We start from the raw sequence: 7,665 nt of genomic DNA, 5'->3' as shown, positions 1-7,665 counted from the left end.
GATAAGGTGCGCCTGGGTGGCTCAGTTGGTTAGGCAGTGCCTTCGGCTCAGGTCATGATCTCATGTGGTCCTGGGATCGAGCCCAGTGTTAGGCTCCCTACTCAGTGAGGAGTCCGCTTCTCCCCCACCCCCACACCTCCAGCTCAGGCTCTCTCTTTCACTTTCTCTCTCTCTCAAATAAATAAATAAAATCTTTTAAAAAAGAGAGAGAAAATACAGATAAGCAAATAGGAAAGGAGAAATCTGTCTCCTCTCCGAGATAGTCACGGGCATCTTTTTTTTTTTTTTTTTTTTAAGTAATCTTTACACACCCAAATTAGGGCTTGAATTTACAAGCCCCAGATCAAGAGTCACGTGATCCTCCGACTGAGCCAGCTGAGTAGAGCACCTAAAGTCACTAGGATCTTTAGCAGTTTGGAGAGACTGAGGGGCGTTGCCATTCGCTGCGTGCACCGCCTTAAAGCGCGCTGCCCAGTCTCGCTCGCGGACCTGCGGGCTCTCCAATTCGTGAGGAGGCGGGCAGCCCCTGAGCGGCGCGATCAGGTAAGTTCGCTCCTCTCCACTGTCAAATATTCAAACCTCAACTTCTTATCTCCCTGGGGTCTAGTCTGCTGGCTCCGGGAAAAGGTGGGCGCAACCAGCACAAACCCGTCCCACACCCCGCCACCTCCCCGGGGGCTTCCCGGCTGGTTTTTCTTTCTTCTTTTTCTTTTCTTTTCTTTCTTTCTTTTTTTTTTTAAAGATTTTATTTATTTATTTGATAGAGCGAGAGAGAGCACAAGTAGGAGGGGCAGCAGAAGGAGAGGGAGAAGCAGGCTCCCCGCTGAGCAGGGAGCCCGATGCGGGACTGGATCCCAGGACCCTGAGATCATGACCTGAGCCGAAGGCAGACGCTCAACCATCTGAGGGGTCCCCCGGCTGGTTTTTCTCCCGTCTGGGAATCTTGGCTCCTGTCTTGGTAGCAACTTCTACTAAAAACTGCAGCCCCTTAAGGATTGGGGAGCAGGGCTTTTCTCAGCCTGTGGTCGGCGCAGGACGTCAGTCCCGGAAAGGGCGGGATAAAAAGCCTTGGGCGGGGCGGCGGGGCAGGGGAGCCCCGGTCCATGGTGCTTTTCTCAGCTTGTGTTCCGGGCCAGAAGTCAGTCCTAGCCAGGGTTCTGCGGTTTTCTGTCGCAGGAGGGACTGGTGAGGTAGGAGGAGCAGCGAGCTGTAGGGACAACAGGTCCGGCAAGTGGAGGTCTCCAGAGTTCCTTGAGGGTGCCCTGCACTCCTGGGGTCCTGAAATGAGGGGAGTTTGGGAATAGATCCTGTAGGTAAAATGTAGCTGACTAGTCACTGATGAACTGTCTTCTAGATGGAGAAAGAGGAGACACCATGCCCTGTACTGCCTTAAAGATGTTTATAAGCCAGAAGGGGGGGGGGGGGGGAGGGCCCACCCCGGGGGGGGGGGGGGGGGAGACTGTGGCCTCCTAAACTAAAAAGGAAGTGCCTAGGGGGAAATGGAAAGAATGCACCCTGATTTTTGTTCCCTAGAAGGTAGTCCTTGTCATTCTTGCCCCACTTTCTAGGCAGTTACCACCAAGCTGCTTTCGTGTGTAACTCTTAAGAAGATGTGAATGCCATCCCTTTGCTCATTAAAAATAGCTAACAACACTGGGCACCTTGGTGGCTCAGGTGGTTAAGAGTCTGCCTTGGGCTCAGGTAATGATCCAAGGGTCCTGGGATCAAGTCTGCATCAGGCTCCCTGCTCGGCAGGGAGCCTGCTTCTTCCTCTCCTTCTACTGCTCCCCTTGCTTGTTCTCTCTCTCACTCTCTTTGTCAAATAAATAAATAAAGTCTTAAAAAAAAAAAAAAAGCTAACAACACTGCCTAAATCCTGAATCCAGGTCTGATAAAATTTTCCCCACAGTCAAGAGTATAAAAGATTTCAGAAGAAACAACTAATCTGTAAACCTAGATCCAAGGTTCAAGGTAAGGTCAATGATTTTTATGTCCTAAGGATTTGGTAGACTCCGGTTCCCAGAATATTTTTTAAGGATTGTGTTTCAGATGTATGCCTGAAGGTAGTGGTTCAGGAAGTTTTACCTAGCTAGGTATTGGACTGGAGTGGCTAGGATCCCATGTTAACCCACAAGCTCTGGGTCCTCTATAATAGGTGGCTCAACTACAGCTCCTTTGGGTTCCAAGTTTCCCAGTGGTATGGAAAGGCATCCTTCTTAAGCACTTTGGGGGTGAGATGTGCATGTGTTGGGTGAACCAGAAAGGTTCATCTATGGTGGGGCCTGACACAGAGGGTGCTGGAAAGTAGGCTGAGAGGAGAAGAGGGAAGACTGTAGTTACAGAGGCTGCAAGAAGAAATGGGGAGCAGGGGCTGCTTGGCAGGGCTTATATTACCAGAAGATGGTAGACGTGGGGCTGTGTTGCTGGCCATAAATGGAACTGATTTCCCTGCAGCCTTTTTTTTTTTTTTTTAAGATTTTATTTATTTATTTGAGAGAGAGAGAATGAGAGACAGAGAACACGAAAGGGAAGAGGGTCAGAAAGAGAAGCGGACCCCCGGCCGAGCAGGGAGCCCGATGTGGGACTCGATCCCGGGACTCCAGGATCATGACCTGAGCCGAAGGCAGTCGCTTAACCAACTGAGCCACCCAGGCGCCCCTCCCTGCAGCCTTTTGGGATAGAGATGGGGATCCCTTCTGTCAGGTCAGCAGGAAAATGGACTGATGTTTGGGGCAGCCCTCAAACATATGTAAGAAATATTAAGAAATTGGATCTAAAGAACATTAACTGTGCTATAATACTGTGGACAAAGCATAGCATGGCAGGAATATATATCTCCTGTTTTTTTGCATAACTATGCCACATTAACACTATTATTAAGTTTCAAATTTAAATGACTGTGCTTACCTGGCTTCATTGTTCTTCATCAACTAGGAATAGAGGCTTCTGTTAGTTTCTCCTTTGAGGGGAACACACAGGACCCCTCAGGATCATGTTCAAAAGCTTTCTTCTAGGGACCCAGGCCCAGGGGGACTGTTTAAATGAATGACTAAGTCCCCAGATCTTTTTTTTTAAATTTAATTTTATTATTTATTTGACAGAGATACAGCGAGAGAGGGAACACAAGCAGGGGGAGTGGGAGAGGGAGAAGCTGGCCTGCCACTGAGCAGGGAGCCCGATACGGGGCTCAATCCCAGGACCCTGGGATCAAGACCCGAGCCGAAGGCAGACGCTTAACAACTGAGCCACCCAGGCACCCCAACCCCCAGATCTCTTAAGAAGGCAGCTTCCTCTGGCTCAGCTGAGTTTTCAGGCAACTCCGAGGAAATGGTGCCCTTCTAATATACTTGGAACCATAGCCTCCTACACCCAAAAGATACAGGGCAGAGCCTTGTAATCCTTCCCAAGATAAAGTTACTAGAGATGCAATTCTTCAGGAAACCATTTGACAACATGTATCAAGATCTTTAAATATTTCATCCCTTGATCCAGTAATCCAACTTTTAGAAACCTCTGTGTTTTATGTACTTATATATGCTTTATCTGCCTATATAACTTTAGCTTATTTATGTATCTAAGATCAAGTATTACTTCATGTTTTAGCTTCAGCCTTTATTACCACAGAACCAGACTCTCTACAATATGATTTTTGCCTTATAGGGTTCCATTCCTACCGAAGAGAAGTCAAGTTGCAACTTGGCTTGTTCTGGCCTTCCATTCCCCATCTCGAAAGTCCTTTCCATATGTTTGAACCATATCTGAAGTACTTTGCTGGGGGACTCTTACACTCAATGCAAATTAGAAGATGTGATTAACATATCCAAGCCTCAGTATAAGTGATCCAAGATACTAGTATATTTAATATGAATGATTGAAAGCAACTCTAAGTCCCAGCTGTAGGGGAATAGTTAAATAATGATATATTAATACTGTATATGAAGTTATGCAGCAGTTAAGGTTTTTGAAGAACAGCTAATCATTATGTAACAAAAATAATTATATATGACTTTTTTACTTGCCTTTACTTCAGTCCCTCCCCAGTGTGGCAAGGATTTGGTCTAGAAGAGGTAGCAGCTCAGTTCCCTGTTCCCTCCCTTGAACTGGAGGTGGCAAAACAGACCTTATTTGTAGTGTTCTAATCTGTCTGGGTGCTGAGGGATTGATCTCTGTATTGCCTAACTCAGATCTCAGGCGGGGAAAAGTCTTCGCTGCTCATGAAGGCTTCAGAGAGACACCAGATTTACAGATGCCTAGAACAAAAGATCATAGCTGGAGACCTACAGTAACGATGTAAAGCCTGGAGGGAGAGCTGGGTTGAGATTCTTTGGGAAATGAAGACATTCAAAAGCAGCTATTGTATATGGAGGAATTGAGTAAGGCACAGACAGAACTCATGTTCAGAAAAGACCTGAGAAGACCTTAAGCTTCCATGTGAGGCTGACTCCCTATGCTCAGAGCATGCCCAGCTAATCAGTGAAGGATTTCCCTGCCATAGAACCAGTCTACAAAGACTGGAACAGGTGGCTGTTTTTTCAGATGACTGATTTTCAACAAAAACTCACAAGGTATAGAAAGAAACGGGAAACATGGCCAATGCAAAAGAAGAAAGTAAAATGGCAAAACCTGTCCCTGAGAAGCCTGGACATTAGACATACTAGATGAAGGCTTTAGGAAAACTCTTAAGTATATTCAAAGATCTACAGGGGGAAAAATAGACAAAGAGCTAAAGAAATCAGGAAAACAGTATATGAACAAAATGAGAATATCAACAAAAATAATAGAAATTATAAAAAGAAAGAAATTTTGGAGCTGAAACATTCAATAACTGAATTGAAAAAAATCATTAGAGGTGTTCAACAGCAGATTTGAGAAGGTATAAGAAAAAAGTCAATGAACTTTAGGACAGGACAACTGAAATTATCAAAGTTGAAGAGGAGAAAGAAAAGAATAAAGCAAAGACTTGGAGACTTGTGGGGTACTACCAAATGGACCAATATACCCTTTATGGGAGTCCAGAAGAGAGAAAGGAACAGAGAGATTATTTGAAGAAATAATGGCTGAAAGCTTTCCAAATTTGATGAAATATGTGAATCTACAGATCAGAGAGCTCAATAAATTCCAAGTAATAAACCCAAAGAGACCCACATCAAGACACATTATAATCAAACTGTCAAAAGCCAAAGCCAAAGTGAATCTTGAAAGCAGCAAGAGAGAAGCAACTCGTCATGTGCAAGGGATCTTCAATAAGATTAACAGCCAGTTTTTCAGCAGAAACACTGGAGGCCAGAAGGCAGTGGGATGATATATTTAAAGTGCTAAAAGAAAAAATTGTCAACTGAGAATTCTATATTTGGCAAAACTGTCTTTCAAAAATAAAGAAATTAAGATATTCCCAAGCAAAAGCTGAGGGAGTTCATTATCACTAGAACTGCACTACAAGAAATGCTAAGGGGAAGTCTTCAGTTTGAAATGAAAGGATGTTTGGCAATAATTTTAAGCCATGAAAATATAAGGCTTTGGTAAAGGAAATACATGGACAAATATTTTTTAAAGTATCATTGTAATTATGGTTTGTAGCTCCACTTTTAAATTTTCTACAAGATTTAAAAGACAAATGCATAAAAATTATAAATCTGTGTTAGTGGTACATGGTATATAAAGATACAGTTTGTGACATTAATAACATAAAGTGAGGGATGAGTTGTAAAGGAGTAGTTTTTCTATGCAATTGAAATTGGTATCAATTTAAGACAGATTGTTATAACTTTAGGACGTTATATGTAATTCCTACAGTGACCACACACACACACACACACACACACCCCTCTAGAAGATACAGAAAATGAAATGAGAAGAGAACTGAAACATGTAACTAGAAAAATCAATTCACCAAGGAAGACCATATTCCGGGCCATAAGGCACATCTTAACAAATCTAAAAGAAGAGAAATCATGCAATGTCTGCTCTCAGGCTATAGTGGAATTAAACTAGAAATAAAAGAAGGATAATTGGAAAATCCCCAAATATGTGGAAATGAAATAGAATACTTCAAAGTTACACATGGGTCAAAGAAGATATCTCAAGATAAATTAAAAATTATTTTGAAGTAAATGAAAATGAAAATACAACTTACCAAAATTTGTGAGATGCAATGAAAGCAATGCTTAGAGGTAAATTTAAAACACTTAATGTAAGAAAAGAATAAAGATCTAAAATCAATCATCTTAGTTTTCATTGTAGGAAATTAGAAAAAGGTCAAATTATATCCAAAGTAAGCAGAAGAAAAGAAATAATAAGAATTAGACCTGAAATCAATGAAATTGAAAACAGGAAATCAATAGACAAAAGCTGGTTCTTTGAAAAGCTCAATATAATGGATAAGCCTCTAGCCAGGCTGAGAAAAAAAGAGGACACAAGTTATGACTATCAGAAATGAAAGAGGGGACATTACTATAGATTCCATGGAATCAAGAAATACTATGAACAACTCTATGCCCATAAATTTGATAACCTAGGTGAAACAGACCAACTCTTTGAAAGACTCAATCTGTCAAAACTCGCACAACAGAAATAGACAATCTAATAGGTGTATATATACATTAAAGAAATTTAATCAACAGACAGACCCAGATGGGTTCATTGATGAATTCTACCAAACATTTAAGGAAGAAATTGTACCAATGGAAGCAGAGGGAATACTTTCTGATTTGTTCTGTGAAAGCAGCATTACCCTAATGTCAAAAGCAGAAAATGACATTACAAGAAGAGAAATCTACAGACCAATATCCGATAATTTAATTGATCATGTAATCCATTACATAAAAGGCTAAAGAAGAAAAATCACATAAGCATATCAGTAGATGCTGAAAAAACATTTGACAAAATCCAACACCTATTCATGATAAAAACTCTCAGTAAACTAGGAACAGAGAGGGACTTCCTTAATTTTTTTTTTTTTTAGATGAAGTGTTCCATGATTCATTGTTTGTGCATAACACCCAGTGCTCCATGCAGAATGTGCCCTCCTCAATACCCACCACCAGGCTAACCCATCCTCCCACCCCCCTCCCCTCTAGAACCCTCAGTTTGTTTTTCAGAGTCCATCGTCTCTCATGGTTCGTCTACCCCTCCGATTTCCCCCACTTCATTCTTCCCCTCCCGCTACCTTCTTCTTCTTTTTTTTTTTCCTTAACATATATTGCATTATTTGTTTCAGAGGTACAGATCTAAGATTCAACAGTCTTGCACAATTCACAGCGCTTACCAGAGCACATACCCTCCCCAGTGTCTATCACCCAGTCACCCCATCCCTCTCACCCCACCCCCCACTCCAGCAACCCTCAGTTTGTTTCCTGCAATTAAGAATTCCTCATATCAGTGAGATCATATGATACATGTCTTTCTCTGTTTGACTTATTTCACTCAACATAATACCCTCCAGTTCCATCCATGTCGTTGCAAATGGCAAGATCTCATTCCTTTTGATGGCTGCATAATATTCCATTGTATATATATACCACTTCTTCTTTATCCATTCATCTGTCGATGGACATCTTGGCTCTTTCCACAGTTTGGCTATTGTGGACATTGCTGCTATAAACATCAGGGTGCACGTACCCTTTCGGATCCCTACTTTTGTATCTTTGGGGTAAATACCCAGTAGTG

General features: G+C 42.2%; 1 protein-coding gene across 1 annotated transcript in view; it reads left to right on the top strand.

Annotated features, from left to right (window-relative positions):
- The first annotated feature begins 393 nt into the window (after positions 1-393).
- The window catches only part of SLFN12 (schlafen family member 12), a 30,632-nt gene continuing 23,360 nt past the window's right edge, over positions 394-7,665 (top strand). Inside the window, exon 1 of the mRNA XM_035026586.1 lies at positions 394-543. The gene's annotated coding sequence lies outside the window, so the exon portion shown is untranslated. The remainder of the gene's footprint in view (positions 544-7,665) is intronic.

Source organism: Mirounga leonina, unplaced genomic scaffold (assembly GCF_011800145.1).
Source record: "Mirounga leonina isolate KUSES-001 unplaced genomic scaffold, KU_Mleo_1.0 Mir_200, whole genome shotgun sequence".
Taxonomy (NCBI): Eukaryota; Metazoa; Chordata; class Mammalia; order Carnivora; family Phocidae; genus Mirounga; species Mirounga leonina.
This window is presented reverse-complemented; position numbering and strand designations above follow the sequence as displayed.